This window comes from Anomaloglossus baeobatrachus, chromosome 6, assembly GCF_048569485.1.
Source record: "Anomaloglossus baeobatrachus isolate aAnoBae1 chromosome 6, aAnoBae1.hap1, whole genome shotgun sequence".
Lineage (NCBI taxonomy): Eukaryota > Metazoa > Chordata > Amphibia > Anura > Aromobatidae > Anomaloglossus > Anomaloglossus baeobatrachus.
The window spans coordinates 201,453,477-201,468,234 of record NC_134358.1 but is presented as its reverse complement, the minus strand read 5'-3'; positions in this window follow the sequence as shown (position 1 = coordinate 201,468,234).

The following is a 14,758-nucleotide window of genomic DNA, read 5'->3' as shown; positions in this document are numbered from 1 at the left end:
CAGGCAGTGACAGCGGTGGCAGCGGCTGAAAGGGGGCAGTTGCAGTGGTGGCTGAAAGGGGGCAGTGGCGGCAGCGGTGGCTGAAAGGGGGCAGTGGCAGCGGCGGCTGAAAGGGATCAGTGGCGGCTGAAAGGGGGCAGTGGCGGCTGAAAGGTGGCAGTAGCGGCTAAAAGGCGACTGATCGGGGGCAGTGGCTATAACTTACCGATGGGGCACGCACATGGATCGCTCTCCTCAGCTTCCACGGACAGACTGAAGCTGAGGTGAGCGGTCACCGGCCCCAGATCCATGGTGATTGGAAAGATCGGTCACAAGGCCGCTCTCACCAATCAGAGCTGGGGGAGGGTGAAACAGAGGTCACCCAGCTGAAACATTACAGTGGCTGTGATTGGCTGAGCGGCGTTCATCAGCCAATCACAGCCTCCGTAGGTCCGGGGAGGAGACACCACCCCTCCTGAGGTCAGGTAGAGGTTCCCTCCTCCTCAAATCTTTGGTTTTTGTAAACCGATCACACTCACCAGTGCTCCGGGGCCGCGATTTCGCCATGACATACTGGGTTATGTTATACAGACATTTGACCTCACCAGCGCTATGCTTGTACCCGCCCATAATCTCGCGCCTGCGCATTTAGCTCACCGGCGCGAGCTAGGACAGCTATGTTTTCTACTCTGCCTGCGATATGGCAGAAAGAACTGTGCCTGCGCGAGCCGTCCTAACTGCACAGGCGCTAGATTTGAAAATGCGAAGAGGAGGATGATGGAGGGCGTCATACCATCAATCAAGACAGGAGGATGGCGATCAGCGGCAGGAGGGGGGAAAGGAGCAGAAAATGAGCCCGCGCATCTGGCCAACACAGGTAATTAGCATACCTAAGGGCCAAGTTTTATAAAGTTATTTTTAGGGTCTGGAAGGGGAGTCAGGGCCAAGGTGCACCTTCATAGAATGCAGCTCAGGAGCTGCAAAAGGTTATTCTTTTAGTTTAATAGGGAAAAATCTGGTGACAGGTTCCCTTTAAACCATTTCTTCTCAAAACTCAACATGTGCTTTGGCTAATTGTCCTGCTGGAACATTATGTAATCCTTTTCATATCCATTGTACTTGAGTGTTCGAAGTAACTCATCTTGTAGGATATACATACAAAAAAAAGCACTGCAAAACACGCGTTGCGATCCTCCCATGGCTACTATGTTGGTACACTTTTCTGATACAATGCTATGCTATAAATTGTTACTGTCAGTAATTTTGTATACTGGTTACCTTCTCTTCATACTTCACCAGCCTCTCTTTATGATCATATCTATTAGTGAATCACATTAGGGAATAAAACCTTATTTCTATGTTCACTCAATGTTCATACAATTTTTATATCGTCTTATTTAATTGAGGTAGTTTTTGATATGTGATCTGACTTATGTGACATCTCCACAGCTTTAGGACCAGCTATATTTACACGGATATTTCTTATTACAATTGCATTGTCTATATTATCCTTTTGCTAGGGTGATTTTATCTTTTGTAACTCTCCTTGCACTTTTTGTATTTTATCTTAATTATGTAAATAAAAATATAATATTTATATTCAAATAGTTGGGCATTAATGATGTAGGTTTTGTATGTTCCCTAATGCACTACATAATCTAATCATGTTTTTGGTATCCCTATGCTTAAATCAGATGGTCAAACCACAGAAAATAGTTAATAGTATTTTCCATGTGTCTACTTTATGTCAGCATAATTTTATGCATATTATTTTCTTTTTTTACAATATTAGAAAGGTTAAAATTTAACAGCAATTTTCTTATTTTTTTTCCAAGGACATTTATAAATCCAATTTTTTATGAACCTATTCAGTTTCGAAGGGACTATGAGAGACCTATATGTTGGAAAACTCCCAGAAGTGATACCATTTTAAAAACTGTACCCCTCAAATTATTCTAAACTGCTGCTAGGAAATTTGTTATTCCTTCAGGTGCTTCACAAGATTTACGGTAAACTGGATTAAAAAAAAATGGAACATTAAATTGTTTTAACTAAAACATTGCTTTAGCTGCAAATTTTTCATTCACACAAGGGGTAATAGAAAAAATGGACTCTAAAATGTATTACATTTACATTATTCTTCCCATCTGTAGCCAAAAATTGCCATTTAGGCAGACGGTAGAGCTTGGAAAGGAAAAGGCATTTGGAGCATAAATTTGACTGGAATAGATTACGGTCACCATGTCTCACGCGCAGAGCCCTTGAGGTGCCAAAACAGAAGAAATCCCCACAAGTGACCCTTTTTTTTGTAAACTAAACCCCTCGTTGAAATTATTGAGTGGTCTGTCTAGCATTTTTAACCTATAGATGCTCCACAGAACTATTTAATATTTAGATAGGAAAAGGGAAAAAAATCCACCAAAATGTTGTTTTAGCCCCACGTTTTTAATTTTTACAAAATATTGTAGATGAAAAGGAACCTCATAATTGGTTACGCAATTTCTCACAAACACGATGATATACCATATGTGGTCAAAAACTGCTGTTTGAGCAAATGGAAGGGCTTGGAAAGGAAAAAGCGAAATTTGATTTTTGGAGGGCAAATTTGGCTAGAATAGATCTTGAATGCCATGTTGCACTTGCAGAGTACCTGTCATGACAAAACAGCACTCAAGTGACCCCCATTTTAGAAACTAAACCCCACAAGGAATTCTTCTAGGGGAGTATTGGGCATGTTTAACCCACAAATGAGTCACTAAACTTTATAACATTTGGATGTGGAAAAAAAAAACATTTTTTCCACTAAAATCCCTTTTTATTACCAAATTTATAATTTCCACAAGGTGTAATAGGAGAAAATAGACCCCATAGTTTCTTACATAATTCACTCTCTTAATTTTTGGGTGCAAACTTGAACACCATGTTGCATTTCCAAAGCTCCTGAGGTGCCAAAAAAGCAGAAATCCCCACAAGCGACCCCATTTGGCAAACTAAACCCCATAAGGAATTTGTCTAGGGGTGTGGTAATCATTTTAAGCTACAGACTACACAGAATTTTATAAGATTGGGCTGTGAAAACAAAAAATGTAAGTTTTTTCCAGCTAATTTTTTTTTTAGCCTGTACTTGACCCTATATGTGAAACTTCACTGCCAAAGGAATTCTTTTAAGGGTATAATGAGTATTTTGGCCTCACAGGTACATCCACCTTGTAATATCCATGTCACGCTTTTTTTTTCTTGATAATTGCAAATATGGCCAGTTTAGTGCCCATATTCTGTGCCCAGCTTTTGCTTCTTGAGACTTGTACCCTGCAAATTGTTAATTGGGCTCACCCCACTACAGTAAAGCCAACAATGTGGTCGCTTACTGCGCTTTGGACAAACTGTGGGGTTCAGAAGGGCGGGGAGGCATTTGGATTTGGGAGCTGAGATTTTGCTGGATTTTAATTTTTTTTTTGGGGGGGGGGGGAACCCTTCTTTAACTCAATTTAAAAGATCCCAGACACCAAAAGAGGGGAATATGCAAATTGCAACTTGGTTCTGCTTTTAGTGTAACTCCCATTGAAATGAATAGAGTTATCGAAACCGCACAGCAAAAAGAGCTACACTGTTGGCATAACTCTCGACTTCTAAAAATAGAAAAGATCATTATGATTTGTTTTTTCTGTAACTTCAATTAATTTGTATAAGAGTTGTAAAAACAACATAGCACATCTGTACTCAACTGCTTTCATACTCTGGGGGCCTCTGGCCAGGACACATCTCTCTGCATTTCTCTCCAAGCATTGATTCAGCTTTTTCCACTACTCTGGCAAAGTTGCTAGATGGCGTACACACAGGGTCTGTCCAGCTAGCTTGAGTAACATTTTACTTACTGCTTTTGGTTCTGCTTGCAATTTTCTGGTTCTCAGAGAAGAAGGTTTTTCACTCAGCTCACTTCACCAGTCAGCAGCTCTTCTGCAGATGCAACCTAGAGGCCCCTGCTGCGAAGGTCCCTGTATTATAGGAGTAAAATGGTGAAAAGAAGCAGCTTCTTAAAGGTACTTTACCCGCTGCGATCTCACTAGCGAGATCACAAGCGATCTTACCCGCCCCCGTCGGTTGTGCGACACGGGCAAATCGCTGCCCGTGGCGCACAACCTTGATAGTCCCCGTCACACGGACTTACCTTCTCTGCGACAACGCTCTGGCTGGTGAACCACCTCCTTTTTAAGGGGTCGGTTCATGTGGTGTCACAGCGACATCACATGGCAGGCGTCCAATAGAAGTGGTGGGGTGGAGATGAGCGGGACATAACATCCCGGCCACCTCCTTCCTTCCGCATTGCCGGTAGACGCAGGTAAGGAGATGTTCGTCGCTCCTGGAGTGTCACACACAGCGATGTGTGGTGCCGCAGGAACGAGGAACAACATTGCTAATAAGCAGAGAACGATTTTTGGTTTCAGGACGACCTCTCCACGGCAAATGATTTTGACCTATTTTGCGATCGTTTAAGGTCGCTCGTAGGTATCACACACTGCAATCTCGTTAATGACGCCGGATGTGCGTCACAAACACCGTGACCCCGACGATAATTCACTAACGATATTGCAGCGTGTAAAGCCCCCTTAAGTCTCTGCTAGTCAAAACGGCTAGCACACAGCCTAACCAAGGAAGCCCATTTTGAACAGATGGTTTGATATAGTTTTGTGCACGCTACTTTATACAAAAAGAAGTATTTCCAAACACTAAATTCCAGTTGGCAGAAGTCATCGTCATTTAAGTGGACCACACTGCAGATTTCCTATTAATGTTCACACTCAGTTCAGACAAATGTGCCGTTATCTCAATAAAGAGAAAAGTATAAGCAGCTACCCCGCCCCCGCTTGGTATCACTAATATCCCATAATTCACTAATTGCCAATTTAAATATGAAGTTTCTAATATGAAGTATCATAGATGTTTCATTTGGGTTTTGTATTTGAGGTTTGGTTTAAAGCTAAATTATATTATTTTTTTTTTTACTATCTTACTTTTGATTTGCTTTCTATTATAATTGTTGCCAATTTTTCAGTGTCGGAAGAATTATACAGGTGCAATATAATATATACAACATATATTTAGCATTGTGTTACCTATTACAAGTAAAGGGTGCCTTTTCCTATAAAATATATAGAATTTTTTAGAATACAAGAAATCTAAATTTACCAAAATTTTTCACTGTTCAGCGCTAGTTGCTACATGACGGGAATGTCAGAAAAACAATGCATTTTGTTAAATGGTGCTGTAGAAAGCCTGTCCTTCATTTATTGTCATTATGGCCCTTCAGCTCCTAGAGACGGAATGCCATCCATGACTAAGTTAAATATGGGTGATAAATTGGACAGGGATTTAGTTATTGATAGTAAAAACGTCTTCTTTTTATGACCTAATCAGTTGGTTAGTGTTCTGTTATCTTATTGAAGGGGAGAGGTGAATGGATTAGGAGAAGACAAGGAGTGTAATAGGGTTACAATGGCCGGGAGTATCCCTGATATCTTTTCTGTACTGGATCATCTTGCCATATTCTGTATGAAATAGAATAAATGTAAATGGTTTGCTATCATTACATCTTAAAGACAAGCACTAGATATTATTTATCAGCTCCTCTCCGCAGTAAAAACCCTACAAAACAAATCTGCAGAACAATGCTGCATGCTATTACCGTAAACAATATAGAAGCTGCTTTATCTTTTATTCCGCTCTAACGTATTCTTTTACGACGCTTGTATTTCTAGGTTTACCTTGAGAACAAACATGGCCGCCATATCCTTCTTCATGTAGGACAGAATAGAGATATGTATAAAAAAGATTCACAGTTTACAATGTTCCCATTTAAAATGTTGGCCCCAAAAAAACGAAATGTCTTCATCTTTTACATAATGGGGTTTATGACTTTGACTGCAAAGGGTTACTGCGACGTATATCTAATACACCCTCTTTATGTTCGGATTCTCACTGTCTCGCCATTAACATCTTTATTTTTACTTTACGCCGTAAAAAAAGAAACAACAAGGATGAAAGAAATATTTATTGCAGTGACAACGAAGCTTTCATGGAAAGATTGCTGCTTGCCTTTCTTCAGAGAACAGAATATCCACATGCGAAGTCTACGGCTTGGCACCTGCTTTAAAACCTTCTTGATGAAGCAAAGGTTGTCTTCATTAAGAGCATTAATATTCATGCCGCATGGTAATTTTGACACAGAAAAGGTCTCTGTAACCTTTTCTTGTGTGAGAAATTTTTACTTCTCAAGGAAATTACAGTCCAGCAATGACTTAATTAATGCTGGATTTCCTCGGCAGGTTTTGAAGAGCTGTCAGTTTGGGCTTCTAGTAGCTGTCAAGCACGGAGACTAGACTGGCGAGGCCGAGGGAAGGGAAGAGCAACCTGAATCCGTGCGAATGGAGCACAATACACTTTAACAATTAGAACCAAATTACTCTGATATATTTGTACATTAGCACAGCTGGAGACAGTAAATGACTGATATTCTTTATGATTTCTTTCCCGTTAACGGCTTTTCTTGTGTTTCCAACTGACTTGAAGAATATCATGTAAGATTACAATACTCGCTCTAATCTCTAGCGAACGCAATATGATATGTTATGGCTACGATGTGGCCTCCTATGGTAAGACCACTTAGGGAATATTTTTCTGTTGTGGATATGGTCACAGTGAACCCACCACAAAAACTGCTTTAAAAGGAATCTATCACCTGTTTGATGCTGTCCACACCGCTGGCAGCATGAATTAGAGTGAGCTGCAGGATGTCCCCCATCTAAATTGTTGTCTCCCTCTATACAAGAGCAATGAAGGTTTCTTGCTATGGATGCAATGTAAGTCTCTGACTATGGGAGAACAATGGCTTCTCGCTATGGTAGCAATGAAGGGTTCTTGCTATGAGAGAGCAATTGCGGTCTCTTATTATGGGAAAGCAATGAAGGTTTCTTAAGCTGAGTTTACACACTGCAACATCTCAAACGACATCGCTGTAACGTCACCGGTTTTGTGACGCAATAGCGATGTTGTTTGCGATGTTGCAGTGTGTGAAACCTATCAGCGACCCGGCCCCTGCTGTGAAGTTGTAATCGTTACAAATCGTTCAGGACCATTCCTAGGTCCTTTGTTTCCCGCTGTGCAGCATGCATCGCTGGAAAGTTTCAGTGTGTGAAAGACTTTGCAGTGACTTTGTTAGCAACTTCCCTTTCAAAAGGCTGCTTATCAACGTCCCCAACAACCAGCTAGGTCGCTCTGCAGGTCCGGATCGCTGTTGCGTTGTTGGCCAGGTTTGCCTGTTTGACTGCTCACCAGCGACTTAGCAGAGACTTAGGGAGGTCGCTGTTACGTCACAAAACCGGTGACGTTACAGCGATGTCTCTTGCGATGTTGCAGTGTGTAAACCCAGCTATAGTGTGGGAGAACAATGAAGGTCTCTTGCTAGGAGAGCAATGAAGATCTCTTGCTATGAGAGAACAATGAAGGTCTCACTATAGGAGAACAATAAAGGTCTCTCGCTATGGGAGAGCAATGAATGTGTGTCGCCCCTCGAGCTTCAGTCGCCACAGGGTACTGCACCTCGGCTGATGTGCAGTATTCATCCCGGATACGGAGGAGGTCATTGCTGGTAACAACCACAATCGACACAACACATAGTTAGTTGCCCTCCCACTGGGACTGAGTTAGGGTAGGGTTCTGGGGGTGGACATCACAAAGTATTGGACCTCCCACCCACTAGTTCAACAACCCGGGTGGAAGAGCAGAACAATGGGGAGTAAGGCGACACACACACACACACACACACACACATGGACAGTTACAGTTAGGTCCAGAAATATTTGGACAGTGACACAATTTTCGCGAGTTGGGCTCTGCATGCGACCACATTGGATTTGAAATGAAACCTCTACAACACAATTCAAGTGCAGATTGTAACGTTTAATTTGAAGGTTTGAACAAAAATATCTGATAGAAATTGTAGGAATTGTACACATTTCTTTACAAACACTCCACATTTTAGGAGGTCAAAAGTAATTGGACAAATATACCAAACCCAAACAAAATATTTTTATTTTCAATATTTTGTTGCGAATCCTTTGGAGGCAATCACTGCCTTAAGTCTGGAACCCATGGACATCACCAAACGCTGGGTTTCCTCCTTCTTAATGCTTTGCCAGGCCTTTACAGCCGCAGCCTTCAGGTCTTGCTTGTTTGTGGGTCTTTCCGTCTTAAGTCTGGATTTGAGCAAGTGAAATGCATACTCAATTGGGTTAAGATCTGGTGATTGACTTGGCCATTGCAGAATGTTCCACTTTTTTGCACTCATGAACTCCTGGGTAGCTTTGGCTGTATGCTTGGGGTCATTGTCCATCTGTCCTATGAAGCGCCGTCCGATCAACTTTGCGGCATTTGGCTGAATCTGGGCTGAAAGTATATCCCGGTACACTTCAGAATTCATCCGGCTACTCTTGTCTGCTGTTATGTCATCAATAAACACAAGTGACCCAGTGCCATTGAAAGCCATGCATGCCCATGCCATCACGTTGTCTCCACCATGTTTTACAGAGGATGTGGTGTGCCTTGGATCATGTGCCGTTCCCTTTCTTCTCCAAACTTTTTTCTTCCCATCATTCTGGTACAGGTTGATCTTTGTCTCATCTGTCCAAATAATACTTTTCCAGAACTGAACTGGCTTCATGAGGTGTTTTTCAGCAAATTTAACTCTGGCCTGTCTATTTTTGGAATTGATGAATGGTTTGCATCTAGATGTGAACCCTTTGTATTTACTTTCATGGAGTCTTCTCTTTACTGTTGACTTTTAGACAGATACACCTACTTCACTGAGAGTGTTCTGGACTTCAGTTGATGTTGTGAACGGGTTCTTCTTCACCAAAGAAAGTATGCGGCGATCATCCACCACTGTTGTCATCCGTGGACACCCAGGCCTTTTTGAGTTCCCAAGCTCACCAGTCAATTCCTTTTTTCTCAGAATGTACCCGACTGTTGATTTTGCTACTCCAAGCGTGTCTGCTATCTCTCTGATGGATTTTTTCTTTTTTTTCAGCCTCAGGATGTTCTGCTTCACCTCAATTGAGAGTTCCTTAGACCGCATGTTGTCTGGTCACAGCAACAGCTTCCAAATGCAAAACCACACACCTGTAATCAACCCCAGACCTTTTAACTACTTCATTGATTACAGGTTAACGAGGGAGACGCCTTCAGAGTTAATTGCAGCCCTTAGAGTCCCTTGTCCAATTACTTTTGGTCCCTTGAAAAAGAGGAGGCTATGCATTACAGAGCTATGATTCCTAGACCCTTTCTCCGATTTGGATGTGAAAACTCTCATATTGCAGCTGGGAGTGTGCACTTTCAGCCCATATTATATATATAATTGTATTTCTGAACATGTTTTTGTAAACAGCTAAAATAACAAAACTTGTGTCACTGTCCAAATATTTCTGGACCTAACTGTACGTACAGACAGGGAACAAGTGAGCCGTGGAGAGAAGACAGTCGCTGAGGAGAGAGCTGTGCCATAGCTCCCTCAGGACCAAGCGCAGAAAGCAGGGTGTGGAACTCTAGGCTGGGTGGGAACTTCATGTCCCACCAGCAGAATCCACCGGGCAGAAGATTTCAAGTCTTCTGGCCCACACAAACCGCAGGTGGCGTCATAAATACAAACTCTCTTCTCCCCTGTAAATAACCCTTCTATCTTTATTGACACTGCTGGGGTCACAGACTCGGGCCTGGCCGCTGTGACATTCCACTCCCTACACCGGCCCGGTGACGAGTAATACACCAGGCCCCGTGGGGCGCGTCAAATGTCTCTCACTATGGGAGAGCAATGAAGGTCTCATGCTAGGAAAGCAATGAAGGTCTCTTACTATGGGAGAAATGAAGGTCTCTTGCTATGGGAGAAATGAAGGTTTCTTAAGGGTGCTTTACACGCTGCGACATCGCTAGCGATTGCTACCGATGTCGTGAGCGATAGCACCCGCCACCGTCATTCGTGTGACATGTGGTGATTGCTGCTGTAGCGAACAATATCGCTATGGCAGCGTCACACGCACATACCTGTTCAGCGACGTCGCTGTGGCCGCCTAACAATCCCTCCTTCAAGGGGGAGGTGCGTTCGGCATCACAGCGGCGTCACTAAACGGCCTCCCAATAGAAGAGGAGGGGAGGAGATGAGTGGCCGGAACATGCCGCCCACCTCCTTCCTTCCTCCTTTCCGGTGGACGCAGGTAGGATGATGTTCATCGTTCCTGCGGTGTCACACACAGCGATGAATGAAACACCAACGACATTATAATTAGGAGCGAAAAGTCAACGATCAACGATTTTTGCCGTTTTTGCGATCGTTGATCGTTGCTCCTAGCTGTCACATGCTGCGATGTCGCTAACGACGCCGGATGTGCATCACAAACACCGTGACCCCGACGATATATCATTAGCGATGTCGCAGCGTGTAAAGCACCTTTTACTATGGGAGAGCAACGAAGGTCTTTCGCTATGGGAGAGCAATGAAAGTCTCTTGCTATGAGAGCAATAAAGGTCTCTCATTATAAAAGAAATGAAGGTCCAGGGCTGATGGCAAAATAGGCCTTTTAATTAAATTTGAAAAAAGGTTACAAATATGCATTATGTCTAAGCTCATGTGCGCCTGATGCTTTGCATCCCGACCGTCAGTGGTGACACCCCGAGTTTGGGCACAAAACACCATTTGCTTGGGAAATAATGGCTGAAGAAATGAAGCCCTAAGTGATAACTATATGACCGCCACCATCACAGCTTCATAGGATTCTGGATCTGGAGTGGCAAAGCTTCTGGTACTGCCATTAATACTGGTCTCATGCTAAATTAGCCTGTAGACGGTACTGTCACAACATTATTACTATCTTTCACTGTAAAAGTTCATCCACATTAAAAAAATAAAATAAACAATAAAGAAAAAAAACCCCACAAACTATGTAACAATAAAATGGAGCTTTTCTCTAAATATGGCTAATGTATTGATGTAATGGCTCGGTGCAATAAAAAAGATTTGAGAATGTGTCCTGCGATACACTTATGTTGATTTACGGCCTAAGTCTGTGACTTTTGACATAGGACAGAGCTTTCCTTAAAGCTATGAAAACATACATAGGTCTATTTTATGATGTTCTTAAATTTTCTCTGTAATAATTACATTTAATTCAGCAGTCTTTTCCTGCATAGTTAACCCGTCATTTCCGAGCTGCTATGTGTAAAATTGCAAAGTGAAGTGGAACATATTGAGAAAAACCTGTGATGAAACGTGAAAACTCATCAAAGAGATGCAAAATTGCAATCTATGGAAAAATGTACAGATCAGCCACAACAATAAAACCACTAAAAGGTGAAGTGAATAACGCTGATTATCTCGTGACAATGGCACCTGTCAAAGGGTGAGATATATTAGGCAGCAAATGAACAGCTATTTCTTGAAGTTGATGTCTAGGTAGCGGGAAACTGTCAAAGCATGAGGATCCGAGTGACTTTGACAAGGTCCAATTTGTGATCAATTTTCCATATGGTTCCAGAGTTATGGGCCTTTTTGTTTAGTGATAATTTGTTGAGTCTTTATCAAGTGGGCTTTGCTCACAGGCTATTGAAGAGCAACCTAAAGTTACGCCTTTAGAAAATTCTAAGAGACATGCCCCCTGGGGAAAAAAATATAAAAAGTAGCACCAAATATAAAGGCCCATATCTTTGGAACCATATGGCAGATTTGAGATTAAAAAAAAATTACACTGGAGATCAGCGGAAATAAACCAAGGGGAAAAACTAATCAATTTTGACTTGGTGACATGTCCTCCTTAATAGGACAGTGATAGCAAATTAGTCAGTGTGCCCATGCTGATAGCTACACACATTTAAAGATAAGCAGCATAAATGAATCATGGACCATAGGGAGAAGGTCATCTGGGATGATGAAGTTTTCTGTAGGAAAATAAACCCTGACAGACTGCAAAAACTCTTTGGGAATGGTTTGAGGAATATGCAAAAGTTTAAATTTGTGATTTAGCCTTCAAATTCTTGAGCTCTCCATCAAATCCAACATGTGTAGGATGTGCTGGAAAAACAAGTCCAATCCATGAAGCCCTCAACTTACAATTTGCTTACCACATCTGTGGCTAATGGCATGGTACCAGATAACACAGGACCCTTTGTCCATGACTCTATGGCTCAGAGCTGCTTTGGCAAAGCAAAGCCATGGGGACTTGATGGATGGACACTCTAATGGGAGATCGATCTTGTGAAAGCCTAGATAGGTACACCAGGATCTTTGCCGACGTTATCTTGATAGTATCAAGCCATCGGGTTGTTGATCTTTCTCTTCTCCTTGTTCCTTCAATTCTACCAATCATTATGTCTTTCTCCAGTGATTGCTCTAATGGTATAATGTATCCAAAGTAGGCAAGTCATAGCTTGTTGATTCTTGCTTCGAGTGACATGTCTGGCTTGATTTGTTCCAAAATTGATTTGTATGTTTTTCTTGCCAACCATGGTATTTATTGACAACATCCTTCTCCAGCACCACATTTTGAAGGAATTGATTCTTATTCTATCTTGTTTCTTTAGCATCCAAGTTTTGCATACGTATGTTGCTACAGAAAAGACCAGACTATGTATGAGCTATGGCTTTGTGAAATTTTCCTCTATTTGAAAACATTGTCTAGTGACTTCATTGTTGATTTGCCCATAGATATTCTCCTATAGACTTTTAGTGTCGTCACTGTATCTTGAGTGATAATCATTGATTCAACTAGGTTGAAGTCCTTAAATTTCAGTTCATCGCCATCCATCTCAAATGTGTCCCGGTCGTATCTGACAATAGTCAATATCTTTGTCTTATTTTTAATGAGTATGAGACCAATGTTCAAGCTTGCCATCTTGACACTCTATAAGAAGTCCTTCATTCCATTTAGACATGTTGCTATCAATGTTATATCATCTGTATATTTAATATTCTTGTTAATTCATCCAGAAATTTTGATTCCTTATTTTTGGCAAATCCAGCCTTCCTGAAAATAACTCCTGTATATAAATTGAAGAGAAATGGTGACAGGGTGCAACCTTGTCTGACACCTCACTCTACTTTGAACCACGCCATTTCACCATGTTCCATTCGGATTGTTGCCTCTTGGTTGATATAAATGTCTCTAATAAGGCTACTCAGATGGTTTGGCACACTCATATCCTTCATGGCATTTCAAAATATCTGGTGATCAACACAGTCGAAGACTTTGCTGCAGTCGATGAAGCAAAATAGATCTCTTTACTGTATTGTTTGGCCTTTTCCATATCCATCTAATGTTAGCAATTACAACTCTTGTTCCTCTGTCTTTTCCTGCTTGTTTCTCTGGCAGCTTTTTGTGAAAGTAAAGTTGTAGTCGTGTGTAAGATCTTCAGTAGTTTTGCTGGCCGGAGGTATGAGCGCAATAGTCCAATAATTTACACAGTCAGTAACATCTCCTTTCTTTGGAATAGGAATAAACTCTGATCTAGTCCCATCCTTGGTCCATTTACCAGTTCTCTATATCAGTTGACACAAGTGAATAATGACATCAACTGCTGCTTCAAAAGATTTTATTAGCTCTATTGTAATCCAGGTACTTTGTATTTTGACACAAGCTTTATCGCAACAAAAGATGTTCAAGATCTTCAGTTCACTATCATTTCCAGTTTCCGTTTCTTCCCGTATCACTGAGTCATTCTTATAGAGGTGCTCTATGTATTCTTTCCATCTTTCTTTGATCTATTCTGGTTCAGTTAGCTTATTCCCATTGGCGTCTTCCAACATCCCCACTCTTGGTTGAAACTTTCATCTTATCTTTTGGCATGCATTTCTGGTCTTGGCCTTCAGATGTTTATTTTCTATTTCTCTACATATCTTTTGGCAAAAAAGTTTTTTTATCTGATCAAATGGCTCTCTTTAACCTTTTACTGATGGTATTTGTGTCCTATTTTTTACTTTTTGCTTTTGCCATTCATCTTTCTTTGGTGATCTTTAGGGTCTCTCTGTTAACCATGGCTGAGGGGGTCTCTTCTGCCTCTTGTTTATTGTATTTCTCTGTAATACTATTGTATGAACTGAGGATTTCGATTGCGTTAGGGCAATGACAATCAGAGACGGGTTCTTGGTGCAAAGACGTCTTATAATATGTAACCACAATATGTACACAGAGCAGAATATACACAGTAGAACATAAACACAGTAAATACCTGCCGGGTTCGGAGCAAAGGGGGAATTCCCAGGACCGCGCAACGGACTCCCCCAGGGAGACCACCAGGAGCGAACCCCTATACAGGGGCTGTCTGGCAGTCACCCCAGAAGGCCTAAATTCGCAGCAGCCGGGACACGAAAGGGCAACAGTTATAGTTCAAAAAATGTCCGTACGTGATGTGAGTCCTAGGGTGGATATGAAACGGAAGGGACCGGGCAGAAGTGCTGACCAGAGACGGCAGACAGAGTCCGAGCACAGCTTGATGAGACAGGTGAAGCCCAGAGCCGGTGTCAGGTGTTTCAACAGGATCCAAACAGCAATCAGGAGATGAGAGCAGCAGGGCTGGAGTACACAGGAAGCAGTATACTCAGGCAACTAGACTAGGCTTAGGGGCGGGCTTTTAAACAGATGAACAGGAAGTAGGGCAACAGAACAGAAAACTCCATGTTAACAAAGGGCAAGATCCTTCAGAAGAAAACGGGAAATCCCGGAACTCTGACATTCTCACTTCT